General features: G+C 39.0%; 2 protein-coding genes across 3 annotated transcripts in view; both read left to right on the top strand.

Moving 5' to 3' along the window:
- Positions 1 to 17,149, top strand: part of LOC126856191 (INO80 complex subunit D) — a 424,295-nt gene that overhangs the window by 156,943 nt on the left and 250,203 nt on the right. The gene's annotated exons all lie outside the window — the stretch shown is intronic.
- LOC126856199 (homeobox protein homothorax) overlaps positions 1 to 17,149 on the top strand; it is a 203,176-nt gene that overhangs the window by 22,161 nt on the left and 163,866 nt on the right. Inside the window, exon 1 of one of the 2 annotated variants that reach the window (XM_050604487.1) lies at positions 4,752 to 4,845. The exons of the other annotated variant lie outside the window; for it this stretch is intronic. The gene's annotated coding sequence lies outside the window, so the exon portion shown is untranslated. Of the gene's footprint in view, positions 1 to 4,751; positions 4,846 to 17,149 lie in introns of those variants that run through there. 2 annotated transcript variants of the gene reach the window in all.

Genomic DNA, 17,149 nt, shown 5'->3' with positions numbered 1-17,149 from the left:
GCGCGGTTTTCCGATTCTACTCGTCTGATACAAATATGTGCGGGATTAAAATTACTGGCATTATTTATATTACTAATTCTTTCCGCCCCTTTATCGATTCACGATGCTGCAACAAACGACGGCTTATTAGTACTTATAAAAATGCTAATCATGCTTATAAAATGATATGATGATAACGGTAGGATTCGTTTGCTTGTATTTTTTGAATTTAAAGCCAAAATCGTGCTTGTCCGCCTGTCACTTTATAATAAACTTTACATTTTACACAAATATATAACAAGCTTTAAATTTCAAAACTCTTATAAATTGCATAAAATTATGTAAATTTTTACGATCTGAATAATCGTATGCGCAAATTTACATTTTCATATGATTCGATTGATCTAATGATAGACGGATAATGAGATCAGAAAAAATATTATTTTTTCCGATGCTTACTCTCTTTTATAACTGAGGGGGAGGATAGGTACGGTTATAATAACGCAATTAATGTCACTGTGACGCTCACGAATGACGGCGGGACGATTCCTTTGATATCGAGCACGTAAGAAAAGAGTAGCCCGAAACAATAACGAGCTTCTTGTTTCATACACGTATGCGGCGCGACGCCATAAATTGCAGTGCGAGGGGTGCCTTATTTTTAATCGGGATTTAATTTGACTGTACTGGCCCTTTGTGCGTGCTCGCCGACGTCACGTGGTGGAGGCGGCTCGCGCTCGTTACTTGTTTTGAGTACCAAATGAGTCAGCCGATCTGCTTGTGCGCGAAATCGCAATAAATATAGGATGTCTTTAATCAATTGCACGTCTCAACTGACAATGAGACAGACAATAAATGAGTAGAAAGGATTGAGCTTTAAAAATTAAAAAAACAGCTGTTTTATACTTAATGACATTTGTCTTTAAAGGAGATGGTTAAAGATGGTTAATGATTGTCCACTATTATTTCGCTTTGGTACACGAATGATCATTTGCGTGTTTTACTTGAAAAAAAAAAAAAATTGTTTTTAGAGGAAATACTAACTTTGTGTCATTCTTGTGCTGTTGCAATCGATATGTGTATATTACAGGCATTACATGTATATACAAGCGAAACAAAATAATATTAATTTTTCCTTTTTTTTTTTTTTTTATTTTATCTCAACCGATTTCGCGTGAATTTCAATGCGCATCTGAAATAAGATTCGGGACAACATTTATGTGTTGACAATTCTTTATCGATGTATTTAATTTATAAATTGACAATCTTCTCCGTTATATACGAGAATCTTTAATTTATTACCGTACGATCGTATCATAATTCGTACGGAATTCAACGACGTCGAGTCTTCCTGATCGTGAGGCTCGAGCAGACACTAACAAACAAAGGTCTACATTACTCATCCGTCACTTGAAACCTGTACAAACCGCATTGGACGCCCATTAAGCTTCTTCTAAGCGCGCATCGATCGGTCGTATAATTAAACGGCGCGCGCCGTTGATGATCGTCCACGATAGAATAACGAGAATCCTTGAATGCTCGAACGGAGCCGGCTCGGATCCTTTGACAGGCGATTAAATCATCGGTCGTGCGACCAGCGGATATATCTGCAAAGCAAAAATCTTGACGGGTGAGTGTCAACAGAACGATAGCCTTCGTCGTAGGCGCGAACGCGGGAGGCGATTAGCATTTCTCATTTGCATATTGACGGGATTTCTAAAAAGTTATGAATATTTTACGGCACATCGTCGCGCATTTTCGTGCGTTCAAAAATCACCGCCGGCGATGCCGCAAAATTGCCGTCATTATCGCCGCCGTTACGCCGATCCATTAATTGTTACGCGTCAACATCTGGGGTGGACGTTACTGTCGGCCGATTGCTTTATTGCATTCGTCTATCAGTGAACGCGTTGCGTGCAAAGAAAAAATACACTTATCTAATGGCATATTCACGTCAATGCCGACGACCAATCACGTATCGTTTTCAGGAGAATATCATCGGCCGTCGTCGCCGCCGCTGTTGCATGCGTATTGATATACGCACGCGGCGAACGATAAGGTTGAATCCTCCGACAGAAAGGGCGATGCATACGCGCGTAGTGATAAGAAAATGGAGATATCGGCGGAGTCTTAACATCTAAAAAGTATACCGCGAGATGGCGGCAATATACACTTTACGATGCAATGGAAGCGAATTCTGCTCTTTTTTTCCTTGTTAGAAAATTATTTATTCATAAAGAAAAACATTTTTTTTTTTTATATAAACGGGAAAAATTATTTTTCACATAAAACTTCATATTTCTTATATTTAATGTTAATAGTCTATATTAAATGTAATATAGACTATGTACGATTATACATATTTAGATTATATTTCTCTATCTCTTGAATTTTTATATAAATTAATGGCACTAATTGATGAGACAGCAAATTGATTAAAATTAAAAAAAAAAACTTTTCTGTAATATTACATTGAATTTTATTTATTTGAATGCATGAGCGAGCGAATCTATGAGCGAACTTGCTATAAATTTCTTGTGTTCAACAATTTTGACAGAAAGAAATAATGGAACGTATCAATAATCTGTCGATAGAATGATGATAGGAGATATTCTGGTTTTGTGTCGAATGGAATTCAAATTATCCGAAATTGAATTGCGAGCGATTAAAACGCACGACTCGCATGCACGCTGCATAAGTTACGGTGCAAGCGCGTGACTGCTACCGATCAATGCCCCGATTACCGGTAGTCCCGGAGAATTTCATTATCACGGCCGTAAAATGGTCATTATTTAGAAAAGTTCAGAAGCCGCGGTGGCGAATGAAGTCGTTGGAAACGGCGATATTTATGCGGCGCTACCAGAGACGGGCGAGAAAAACGATAGTAATTGACGGCGGGCTTTCCCGGTGGGCCAAATACGTCGCGCGAAAGACCGATGGCGATTTATCGGACTGGAAAGGTCGGTGACGGCGGCGGCGGCGGCGGCAGCGCGTTCCCCGTCGATGTTTTCGTCGTGTTATTAAAACCGCGCGTGAATTATGCGCGCGGCATTAACGAGCGCCCGGAGCAACGCGATCGGATCCGGCCAGCTCGGATCGGAACAATCGAAATGATCGAGTACTCGAGTCGTTCCATTGTGAAATATATCGGGCAATCTGACCACTGCACAGTCTAAAGCATAGAGTCTTAATTCGATATTAGCTGAAACCAAAACGATATCGATAAAGCAAAAATGCGGCTGATGATGTATAGATGATTGCAGTAGTTTGATTATTTTTCTTATTTTTCTTACAAAAAATTAATATAAATTAAGAATATAATAAATTTTTTTTTTTTAATAAAAAGATGTTGAAATGTTTTTTATGTATAAAATAAGTTTGATATCTATATATGTATTACAAAAATATGAGAAATCAAAAAGTGTTTGTATTTTAATATTGAAAACTTTTATCATATATGTAAGAGAAATTTATTATACTTGAAAATATTTTTTATCAACTCAAATATTTTTCGCGGTATATAACGTAACCTCTTTATGCTGTTTTATACGCGAAACATAATCGATATTGCACGATATATGTACTTGCAAACTGAGAATACGATTTCAAAACAACCGATCTTTCTTTTACGCTCTCATAGCTGAGTTGGCACCGAGATTCAGAGTGGAAAGAAGAGCTTTTCATGAAAATATCGTTGGCTATCAGTTTTCTGTTAAAAAAAGAAAACGAGAAAGAGAGAATCGTGTTAGATGCTATCATCGCCGAGCATTTTCGCTCTAAACGCGTGGAGCGGGTAGTCGAAAAGTTCTCGAACTTTGACTTTTTGCAACAAAAGTAATCTAGCGGCTTCTTATGCAATTTGATGTTTGGATTGTCGGATGTAACATTAATACTGACATAATGAACTCTTTGTATCAAACGTAACGGGCGATTTATCGTGTAATAAATTTAGCGATAAATTTATATACTAAATATTATCGAAGCAACATATGTACATATATCTTTCTTTTTTTGCTCAAGTTTTAGAATTGCAATGATCGGTTTTTTATTTCGATGAATAAAAATAATCTAATTAATAATTAGGCTATCTTTTATGTTCCAAATCGAAATATATTTAGGAAATGTAGGAAATGTCATGATAAAGGCTTTCCATTATATTAATAAAAATTTCCATTATATTAATTATTATACTGCGTTCAGTCACACCTACTTAGAGGAATGTGACAGGTGCTAACGCATGGCCAAACGGTAATATTCACAGAGCGACTCGAGTTATCATTTTAACATGGAGAGTTCTTTTTGTCGCCAGAAAATGAGCCTAGCCATATAAAGCTCGATTAGAATCACATTTATAACAATTTATGCCGGAGAATATCAAGATGAATAATTCGCATCCTATACGACACCTGTCAAAGTCTTTCTAAATAATTATTAAAATACCGGCTGCGTGAATTGCCACGCGATAAAATCGTGCACGATTGACGAACAAGAGCAATTTATTTCTGTCGCATCGGTGCGTCGGTCTTGCGCATTTTCGAAATTGCGTCCGAGTCGGAGATAAGTAAGGAGGCGAACGCGTCGAATCGAATAGCGATCGAGAGAGAGAGAAACTCGTTTCTCTAAAAATAATTTCTGACACAATGTTTCGGCGTTGGTGACGGGCGTCGCGCAGCGAGCGACGATCGTCGTCGCGGCGCGGCACAGATCGCCCTTCATCCAGGAATTCCTGCTCAGGTAGTCACAGACGGGAGATAGGTACAGAAGGCGAGAGAAAGAGCGGAGTTGTTGCAGGCTGCACACACAATCTCCTTTTTCTCGTAGGGCGGAGCACTGTCCATCTACCTGGCCGCGACCAAGGGTACAAACGTAAGGCATTCTAATAATAACCTATGGGAACCGCGTTCAAAAGCGTGTCGGCGCGCGGTGAGAAGAGAGAAATAAATAGGTAGATAGATAGAGAGAAAGAGAGACAGCATGTAGTCGAAGCAGGGGTGGCGAAGAGAAGGGAAAACGTTAAGAGGAGGATAGGAGAGGAATTAGAGGGGCTTAGCTTCGCGGAGCCTATTATGAGCACAGCGGGTGTGGGTGGACACACCGATTGCGGCGCAGACGAATCGACGGAAAGGCCAAGGAGAAAGAGAACGACGAAAGATGGAAAGAGAGAGAGAGAGAGAGAGAGAGAGAGACGGAGAAAAGCCAGAACGGATTCGGGCATTTTTCTCCCGATTCCGAGCGCGCGACTCGCCGTCGCTGAAAGCCGCCTGTCGATATTTAATGCGATAATGTCCCGTCGCGTGTGACCGAACGTCCCTCCGCTGACTCTAACGGACTGCTCCGACTTGACTGACTGATGTCCAACGTGTCGTCGCCCGACGGCATGGCCGATCATCTCCTCCTTCCTCTTGAAGAACCCTCGAGAGGTTCTCCCGTGAGCGCGACGCCCAATTTTTTTTCCCCGACATTGACAGCGGATCCGCTAACACGGAGAGGTTAAACCGGCGATAAATATCGCGGTAGTGCGAAAATTCAAATCACGCTGACTCTATTATTACCGATTTTCAGCAAATATATAAGCGTTATAACAAGCGTCTTTTGTCTTTGCATTATATACACGTTTCTTATACAAAATATCAAGATTTTTTCTCTTTGTACCAATTAATTTAATCGACATTTTCAATTCTTTCAAAAAAATGTATTACAAATCATGTTACTATTATTAAATTATAATCTCATAACTGATTTGAGACTATCTTTCAATGTGGCGGAATTGATGAGATCGCGGCGAAAGGCTCGAGGTAGATCGGCGCGTTCGTCGCGAGGACGGGGACGATAGTTCGTCTTCTCCGAGAGCTCGCCGCCAAGTCGTTTTTACTCGTTCAAGTGGGCCACGACCGGAAAGGGCCGCACGGGACGTGTGAGGTTTTAAAGAATGGTTTCCCGTAGCGCATCACTCTTCCGCGCCGGTTAGGGCCTCTCCTCTCGTCGTTTTATCGGCTGTGTTTACACCGGCTCCGGATGAATCTTTTTCGAGGAGGACTTGGCCGGCGTGTCGGTGTCCGCCGCAGAAGAACGATCGTCTTACCGCGGACAGATAACTCACCTGTCCGACCGCGTCAAAACAAAGTATCGCGTCACGGATACGTCACGGGGACCGTGCAAAAAACGCGATTTTCGAGAGCGATCGCGTCACGCGTTTGGCAAATCACCGTTGCGCCATTGAACGTGCCGGACTCTTTTTAAAGCCGTATCTTTAAAAAGCTCTGTATCTTAATCGCGATGTGCGTTTAATCCTCTAAAGAGATATATTTTCTTAAAAAAAAAAAAAATTGTTCTAATAGCAATTTTAAAGATCCGATAATGAGATTATATTTCGATGAGAATGACCGCATCTGCGAAGAAAGAAGCTGGTAGAAAGTTTTATTTATTAATACACCGTTTGCTAACTAAAACGATACGAAAAATAATAAGTACTTTATTACAAAGTGTTACGCATGTGGAGTGCGTAATACAGCTAAATTACAGCTTTGCGTTTCAACCGCGACGATAATCCGCCGAGCGATGCACGAGAAGGTGTAATTTGCATATTTAGCGTAAAAAATATATACGGACGACGGATTAATCAACACCACAGACGCTACGAGAATTTTCAACGAATTACAGACAATGTATTTGTCATCATTTTTTCTCTAATGTTGAAAGGCGTTATGCGCTGTCATCGATAGACGAAACGCTCGAAGTCCAGTTTTGGCCAGTTGCCGTATAACCGCGATGCTTGTATCGCCATAACTCACCCTTGCATAATTACGGGGTGTACCGTCTCTCTCTCTCTCTCTTTCTCTTTTTTGCCTGGTCTTTTTCTCTTCTCTCTCTCCCTTCTCGTCTTCCGTTTTCCATCTTTCTCTCTCCTTCCTTTCCTTTACTTCCAGCTTTATAAATCGTGGCTATGCGGCCATTTACCCGCAAGCAGGTATAGGGCGCGTGTCACCTGTTCCGGGACATCTCGTAAATAACAGAAATAACATCTTAAGTCCGATATACGATATAGGCCCTCATTGCGGATCCCACTCGACCGCGTGATGACGATATTTTTTTTGCATCCCGGGCAAAGATCAACGTCCTGGAGATACGCTGATAATGAGAAGAATATTCAGTAAACGATTAGTGCACTTTATACACGGTGTACGCATTGTATTTATAAATTTGGCTGCCCTTTATTTCGTGAATCGTTCATCTAATTGATAAAATGATTGTCGGATTGAAAAGCGAGTTAATTTTCTATCATTCCTTTATAACGGAAATTTTATATTATTAAAAAATTAAAGTGATATAATATGTGATATTTATGACAATTGGACATTTAACGTCTCTCATACAATCGGTGTTTTTACGCGAAGAAAATTATTGTTATGTGGGTAATAACACCATACGATATTCTCAATTACGATTCCTTTTATCGCTCAACCTATTTCTTCCAGTATTGTTCCAAGACGGAGAGAAAGAGAGAGAGAGAGAGAGAGAGAAAAGCACGTCTCGAATCGCGGGTAATTAACCTCGCCGCACTCGTTCGCGACTCGATTTCGTAGCGTCAGGCCGGATAATCAATAACGCCATAACGAGACGGCGAGCGTAAGATTGAAACGTTTCGCCGTCACGACTGCGCGTATACTCGAGAAAGAAAAAGGAAGAGAGAGAAAGAGAGAGAGAGAGAGAGGGGGCGAACAAGCCGGACGCTCTCGACAAACGACTCTGTCAGATCGATGGATCAGTAAATGCCGCGTCGGATTGTTTAGCGGAGGACCGGCTTGCTCTCGATAACCGCCACGCACTCCAGTCAGGATGAGTCCGCGTCTTTCTTAGAGAGATCCTCAAGACGAAAAAAGAAAAAGAGAGAGAGAGAGAGAAACGCTAAGTGGTGGACGAATACAGGTCAAACGATTTCAAATAGAAGCAGTTTGTATTTTTTGTAGAGAATTCGTCGGTCTCTAGATCGAGATCCATGATCGCGATATCGACCTTATGCTCCTACGGCCCCGAAAATGCCGAATTGAATTTTAAGTTTTTATGTTAAACTTATTTTCTCTTCAAAAAAAAAGAAAATTATACATTGACGCAGCAATAAGGCAAACAGAATGAAATTAATATTTTGCCAACAAAAGGAAACAAGCTGTCAGATAAGTTACTTAAAGGAATAAATTAACGACGCTTCACATTAATACAGGTATACGAGATAACGGGGAAACATAAAACCTTTTTGATGCATATAGCTTGATATCTGAATCGATTGAGTCGAAGTGATAACGCGACACGCAATAATTTCGCACGACAAGCGCTTGCGAATCACGCGTCATGCGTCTTGCAAATTCGAAGAGTGAGATCGCGTTTGTTATTCCCCGTCATCTTGTAACGCATAGAAATTCTATGCATTTGCAAGTGACGACGGGGCTGAGCCGGGGATTCCCGACGTGTCATCGCCTGGCAACATTATAAGGGCACGCGAGCGTGTGCGTATGTTTACATACATATATGTAGGCCGACACAGTTCGATTTTTCGTTCTTGAAAGCTTCCCTATTTTCCTCAAGAATTCCATTCGCGGCAAATGCGGAATTTTCATGACAGAGCGTATGTCGATTGGAAATTATTTTTTCATTTAGTTTTTCTTTTAATATTTTTGCATAAATGCCATCCTTTTCAAACATATTTCTCTCTTTTTTTTTAACAATACAAACATAAAATTCTTTTCAAATGACATTGCGTTAAATAGATAAGAGTAGTCTTAAAGTATGCTCGAAATAGACGAATGTAGGATGTTCCGCAGTCCGTAAAGTCATATTTCTGAAATGTGTAAACTCGTTCGAATATCCGAAATTTATGCGTTGGTGATCGTGTCACGAAATCAAACTAGGCACATACAATTTGGCTTTTTCAGACAATATACGACTTCCGTCTTATACGATGCGTGTATTTAACCAGCCTGCGTGGACGGAGATAATGTCCCATGTGAAAACGTTTTGTTGTTACTAAAAAAAAAATGAAGAAAGAAAACGAGGGAAGACAAGCTCTCTTTTTCCTTTTTCTCTTTCTTTTCTCCTTTCGCCGTTTCCTGATATCCTTTTTATGATGTTCTTTTACCCAAATCATTTTGACAATACAAGAAAGATAATGAGGAACGTCGTTTGCATACTGAATATTCTTTAGTCACACATCGACATTCGAGTCTCGCGGTGCGCGCAAACAGTAACTCGTATTCGCGGAACAATCATCTGTCATTCTTCGTTGTAAATCAAAAGGTACCGCTCGCACGTATTCTCGCGAGTTAACGAATCTTCCGTTTGATTTCGTCCCGCTATTTTCAGGATGCGATCGTATAATTGGAGGCAAAAACGAGGATGAGATTCTGTTAGTTACCAAGCGATGCCGTGCGATTCTAGCGCGATAATTTATAGCCGCGGTTAATCTTGCAATGCATAAAACTTTGTGTTAACGCAAGAGAAAAACTTGCGTTTGTAAAAAAAATTGTACAGCTTGGCTTCTAGTCACACAGAATTTCAAATGACTTATCTTGCGTACAATTGCCAGGCCATAAAGCTCTTACATCAAATTAACTCTGGGCTTGCCGATACCAACATCTTTGACATGAATGCAGCCGGTGCAGTAGGCTTTTCGGTGACCGGTCGCTAGGCACGATGCATCATCTCGAGTCGACTCCCCCTTTCCATCTTGTTCACTGTTGCTCACCGTCGCGTCGATCTCTCGCCTTGGCCCGCCTGGGTCGCCTTGTTACAAGGGGAAGGAAGGAGGAGAGATCCTCCCTGATACCCTCGACGACCCCAACCCTCTAGTATCTCGCGCGCAACCGGCCTGCCAGTCATCTGTAAGGGTTTAGTCACACTGGAATTTGTCGGAGGATATTCTGTAGTCCTCTCGTCCTTTTACCCGATCGAAATATCCGTTCCGGTCATTGTCGTCATTTGCTTCATTCTGGCAAAATCGTGATTTTGTTTTCTTATGGCCAAATGTTTTATTTCTCATCAAGGACAAATCTATACGAAAATTTACTTCAAGGAAGTTTAACCTTTGAAATGCGTCCATGAAAAATGTGACTAATGAAAAGGATCGTGCACAAAAAGAATTTCGTTGAGTTAACATATTTGCCACCTTTCTAAAGTTGGAGCAGGAAGAAATTTGCTTTCTTTGATAGTTGCTCTCTTTAACTACATTACCTTTGTTACTGTTTTTTTTGGAAAAGGTCGCAGCAGTCTATCATTTGGTACTTGTAAAAATACGCAAATGTCTTTTTCTTTGTACGACAAGGACAATTTCTTGGTATTTTCTACCGAAACGATTCTTGATCCTCGCATACATGCTCTTCTGGATTAAATTAATCGGCTCATACGCGTTAATTTTTGGTCGTGATTCTGAACGCGTGTCGCTATCGATATATCTTTGACCGCGCATTTTCGGAATAATATAAGCGAGATATTCTCTTTACAAACGCCATTATGTCTTTATTATTTTTGATCGAACAATCAAGCATCTCATCGCAAAACTTTAAAAATAAAAATGCTTGCGTGTCATTATGACGCAGCGGAAAATATAGAAGAATGTGTCTTAAAAATTACCAATATCTGGAAATTTTTTAGCATATGCAATAACAAAAGGCCGTATAAAATTTTTGTCTTTGCCTATAATCTTTCTGACGAGAGAAATGTTGTACAATAATAAAAATGCATGTATACGTCATTATGACACAGCGAAAAGTATAGAAGCATGTATCATGAAAGCTGCTAGCATCTGGAAATTTTTTAGCACGTGCAATAAGCAAAAAGCCGAAATTTTTGCCTTTATCAAATTTTTTCGACGAAAGAATAATCACATCTGACGATTAATTTATTATAATGAATAAAAAACATATACAATCGCCCGTGCGCATCAATTTGATGTGCAGTAAAAAATTGGCATAATTTTTTCGATTCAACTTAATAAAGCAAATATTATGTATGGTAAATATATTACCGTACTAGTTTCTCAATTTTAACTTGATAATGCCTGGAATGAATCAACATATTCGCGATTGGTTAATTTTAATTTTATATTATATAGTATCTCTTCATTCTATAAAATTTTATATAATATCATTATATAAGAAGAATAGAAAAAAATAGTCTACACATATATATTATGTATAATACACATACATAAATATAATATTTCTTCGAACAGCTTATTTCAATTCCTTTTCCAGAGATCACCGTTTATCCTATTCGCTTATCATGCTTACTTTCGCACTCGGCACACGATTACAACAAACACGACGGCGCAACGAGAATTTCAGTTTCATAAGCGGGGTTAGCGGCGCTTAATGACGAGATCAGATTTCCACCTTCATTTCGGATGGTAATTTATGCCGCGCGCAGAACTCGCACGTCGCTAAGACGCCCACGTAACTTCGTTGCCTGTCTATCACTATTATCGCTAACATGACGAGAGCGAATGCTTCTCGCACGGCTCTCTCTCTCGTTCAGATTCGCTCAATCTCCTCATAAAAGGTATCGTTCCCAGGCACCGACGATCATTCGATATCTACATTGGATTTCTATCGCTTCCATCGGCGATTATCGTCTCGGTCAGACATACCTTGTTGCAAAAATCCTCGCGCGCGCATATACATGTATATATTATACATATATTGTGTAAACCTACCTAACTTTTAAAATTACATAATCGAAAAAATGACTTTCTAAATATTTAATGAATTCAGATAAAAAAATTTTGATTAAGTCAAAAAATATTTCTAACTCTTTTCAAAATGTGTCGAAAAAAATTATTGATGTACGGTAGAAACATGATTTCCACGTATCTTCATTTTTCTTCAAATTTTCAGGAAGACTTTTATTCTTGGGAACAAGTATTTTCGAAAAATGATTGATTTTACCTGCGGCACAAAGTGTGCAGTTTCGATCGCGACTCTCATATATCGCCGGCGCGATTATTTCATTTTCGGAATAGAAGAGGAGAGTTTTCCCCGATCGCGCAACGTGCGATGCGATCTCGCAGAGGGAAAGGAAGGGCCTTGCTGCCCTTGCTACTCGGCACGATAGGTGCGCGCGCCATAGCTCGCAAGGGCGGACTACCGGTTTAATGGGGCGCGGATGTGCGTATGTAGGGGTGTCGCATTCACCGGGGTGATCGATCACGGGTTATCCACCCTTAGTCTGTTATAATGCGTCGCGCACCGTAGATACACGCGTAGGTACCTAGCCGCCTTCCTCGCCTTGCGATCCCGACTTGGCCGCGATCTTCCTGTTAGTCCTCGAGCGAGCTCGACGATAAATCGCATAGTTTGGAATTAATACAATCGAAGTAATCCAATAGTTTAATCTGGTGGCATATATTAATCACGTATCGTTATCTAACTGTCATCCTAGCTAAGTCTAGAAGATAAAAATTGCTGTTGCGTACAACAGATAAATTGTATTTTTACATTTGTGACGTTTTCGTATATTTTAATAGAAATTCAACAAATTGATGGATACATGTTCAATTTTTTAAATTAATATTCGAGACAAAATATACGACAAGATCGTATATAGCCATATATGTATTATAATCATATACGAAATTTGACGCGATTGTATATGCGCATATACAATCGCCGCCAAGTTTCGGATTTAATGTATGAGCACATATGTATATCTCTTATATGTATAATCACACAAGTCCGTTTTTTCTCGGGTACTGAATAATATCCGCTATTTTATTATCGAATTGATAGATTAACAAGATTTTTTATTCTTTCCGTACAAAGTAAGTAGCGTTAGGTAAGCCGCAATATAAATTTTCACTTTCCCCCAAAAAATAGCTGTCTCACTCGTATAATTTGCGTGATCTCCGCGAGCGATCGCACGAAGCAACTTTGCGCAATTCGCGCGCCATGTGACGAATAAGATATTCTCATTCTTTACCGCGAATAGTTCAAAGCGGATCGTTGCGGGTTAACAGATTTCTTTTTCTCACGACCGGTTATTCTAAATCGAGTGGCGAACGCTCACACGAGACACGAGAGAACACGTGGATGCACGCAGGATCGCCGGAATTCATTGCCCGCCCCTCTAAGGACTAACGTAAACATGCGAAAGTGCCAGAGAGAGTGTTCCTTATCCGTGGTTCCACGAAAAACATCCATACGATTAAGGATGCGAATTCGGGGAATTCGATAATTCGAGAGTCTTAATCGGATTAGTGTTGCATTTCGCGGAATCGATAATAACAGCGTGTCGAGGATTTTTCGCACGCTAACGAATCTTTTCGTTACGATATTTTGTACTCTGTTAAAAAAAAATATTTGTCGTCTGTATAATATATCACAACTATTCTGAAACACATCATCGCTCGTGTAAACGAAAAATATGAAATATTATGTCATTGATTGTACGAGATATTCGTGTATAAAGTTATTGTTAATTCTGTTTTATTTTTTCTCGTTTTAAGAAAATTAAGAACATTCAATCTTTTTATATGTTTTGTTCCTTTCACTTTGAATTTTGGTAGATATTTTATTTTTATAAAAATCTAAGCTGTAAGACTTGTAATGTTATTTCGTCTTTATATCTTTCCTCTTATGTCTCGCTTTTTTTTTAAATTCTTCGAAAAGATTTAGATTACAGTTAAATGGAAAAAAATCTGTTATCGTTCTCGCTCTCATTCTTATCTCCATTCATTCTCGTCCGAACAAATCAGAGGTAGATTCACGGAGACAATTTCTAGAAAATAATCCATATGTGCTTCGATAAGATAAACGATTTCGAACAATGGTCTTGTAATCAGGAGATATTAGACTAAAGCTTACGCCTTTAGATTTTACTTTTGTAAAAACTTTGCTTCTGTTTCTTACATGTATAAATCGAGTGCAAAATGACTTGTACGTATCATAAAATTTTAGTCAATGTTCAAATAAAACTTGCGAGTAAAGATGCCTCGCATCACAAGACCACCTTCTACAAAATACAAATTATCGGCGTACATCGCACACATATGTATATGTTTTGTTTTGCTTATCTAGTTGACTGTGTACAGACTTTGACAATATTACGTCTCTCCCCTCATTTCCGAAAGAAAAACAGTGTTTCGTAGAATTATTGAATGTAAACGCGTTTAGATTAGACAAACTATTGTGTCATCTGTCTCGGCGTATCAATGCATGTTGTCCAAAAAATTCCTTATATAATTCCATTTTCTTAAACATGCTTTCAGAATTTGCGTAGTTTTAACTATATCGAGAATACGACTAGTGTCTTGTCAAAGTTTATAACCGAACCGCGACCGCGTCGCCTTTATTTAGTTGTGATATGAAGGTAATCGACCTTTCGATCGTCTTTTATATAACGCTTTTATATACACAGACAATAGCGAAATAAATAAAGAAATAAATTACACGCTTATTTCTCTCAACAAATAATAAAGATGATAACTATATTTTTAATTAATTATATTTTTAAATTATAACTTTTTAATATAATTGTTGATCATATTCTTAGTTACAGACATTTTATATTCTTTATAAGTAACTTCCTGCGCTTTATCTCATAAATCTCAAATTGTAGTTGTAAAGCACGTGATCGTAAACCCACAGAAAAGTAGCGAGGGTGGCAGCTTCCCCGGCTCCGTCAACGTTTATCGAATTTTTCGCGGAGCCACTTAGATAATTCACAGACAGGCAGGAGGTTTACGTAAGAATCAATCATTTTTTGGCGTCACGAGGAATTTAAAAGCTCGTGGCTCGTTGATCGAGAAACAGAAAGAAAGAAAAAGAGGGAGAGAGAGAGAAAACAAAGTTTTCTTCTTTTATTGTATTGATAGATATGTTAACACAGTTATTTCATTTTGTTGGCAAAATTTATGGTAAAGTAACAAAGACCTCCGGGGTATTCTCTATAGTCCGTTTCTTACAACTTTCTGCAAACTTAGGAATTAAAACGAATAATGGCGTTTTCAGTAGAAGAACATGAAAGAGTGTATTTGATTTGGTGAACATGCCATTTCTTTCTCAATTCGATTCGGACGAACATGATTCGACGCGTTCTGACATAAGCACACATCGATACTTCCGGATCGATTCGCTCGTTGAATATTTTACATTGCAAACATTCCGATAAGAATGATTTTAGTTTTGTATAAGACCATTAAATTCTACTACGTCTGAACTACTTCAAGCGAAACTTATTAAACAATTTTTTCGCAATTTTTATACTTGAAATAATAATTGTGTTTTCTAAATTATTTTTGTATTTGTAATTCGTAATCCAATCCAGTATACTTTAGTGTATTGTAGTGTGTTTTAATTATGAAATTTAAAAGTATTCTTTTTTTTTTGTATTTTGACTTCGTCACTATTATTGACAAATGTGACTCGTTCTCTTTAGTTGCTTATCAAAGTTTGTACGTGGTTAAGCAAAGAAAGCTTGGAATCTTGATGTGAAAATAGAAAGTTAACCTTTAAACTCTCAACAAAATCTTTAAGAATGTCTCGTAGTTTAACGCATGATAAATTTTATTCATTAGTATGCAGAATTTTAATTATACAATTTTAATTTATTTGATATGTTTACATTTAATTAAATAAATATTAATTAAATCTTATAATTGATTATTGTTTCTGTACTCGATTAATCCACAATATTATGAATTTATCATATACGGGATACAGGCACACGTCCTGTCTTAGCATTTCTATGTAATAAGAAAGACGCGTCCAACGTAAATTTGGAGATCCGGAATTCATTATCCGCATCGTTGACGGCGTCCAGTTCGACGCCGCCACGTCGATCGATGGTTGCTGAACGTGGATGTGTCAATTTGCGATATTATGCGGAACGCGGCGTGTAAACGCGCACGACGACTGTAGACGCGCGAGGACGAGCACCGGGGCGGGGAGGGAGGGAGGGAGGAGGAGGTCGACGGCGACGACGGGGGAGCCAAGGGGGTAGGAAAAGGGAAGTGCGGGATGAGAGAGTCATAAAATCGAGCGAAGTGAACGCCAGGAGGGAGACACTGAGTGATGTCGGTGACAGGCCGACCACCCTCCTCCTCGTCCTCCTGCAACCGCCTCCTGTCGCTATTACTCACCGAACGCCGAATACCATTCAAAGTTCGAAACCGCACGTTCGCGACCCAATTCCTACGCGGAGTCAGCTGTTCGGTTCATTCAAAGCTCTATCGTTGGCGCCTGGCGTAAAACGCCGATGAAATTATGAAAAAAAGAAAAAAAAATTGATCGCCCATGTCCTACGTTTTGTCGCCGTTGATAGATTTTTATTTGGTCGGTAATCACCTCTCATGGACATACTCATGGACTTCATCTCAAACGAATCCTCATTAAGTCATTAAAACGTCAATTCAATATTTTTACTTTGACATATATTTTTATATACATTATTAAAATTTCTAGACTTTGATAGTATTGTCATCTCTCGCAAGAATAATTCCATAGAATTACCGTCAATGATTAACGTATGTGTGTGTATGTGTGTGTGTATAGCATGGTATGTTTTGTATTACATACATACGGATGTGTGCATGAATTTTACTGCATCTCATCCGAAGTAATAAAAAATGGAGAAGAATTTCCCCATTTATAAAACTTAAAATAAATATTAAAACCTCTTAGGCACGAGGAAATTAGAAACTTCACGGCAATTTCCATTTTGAATTTATCGCTTAGTTATTATACATGCCTTTAACATATTTAAAATAAAATAAAAAGATTTCAAATATTTCTTATTCTTATGCCAACGTGGCTTTCTTCTCACGATTAACCGAAAGATCTTGTGCTGCCCGCCAATACCGTCCGACGGCAAACGGCGAGCAAAAGAATCGTGTCTCATTAAATGGGATTACTAGGCAATCGTTTGCTATGTCGGCCAGCATCTAATTCTGCTAAAACAAATATTCATTCCTCATAATAGGCGCGTGATACTATAATTTAGAAAAGAACGGTGATTTATCGTGACAGAATTAGCCGATTCCGTAACTTGGATAGATTACAAATTTGTGGAAACGATTATATTTGTAAAAATAGTGGATCCTCTCTCTGCCAAGAAGTATTCGTCGCGCTGACTGTCAGTATTATCCTGCGTTCGTGAACGCTCGAGTATCTTCGGCTCGATCCGCCGA

Source organism: Cataglyphis hispanica, chromosome 18 (genome assembly GCF_021464435.1).
Source record: "Cataglyphis hispanica isolate Lineage 1 chromosome 18, ULB_Chis1_1.0, whole genome shotgun sequence".
Classification (NCBI taxonomy): Eukaryota; Metazoa; Arthropoda; class Insecta; order Hymenoptera; family Formicidae; genus Cataglyphis; species Cataglyphis hispanica.
This window is presented reverse-complemented; position numbering and strand designations above follow the sequence as displayed.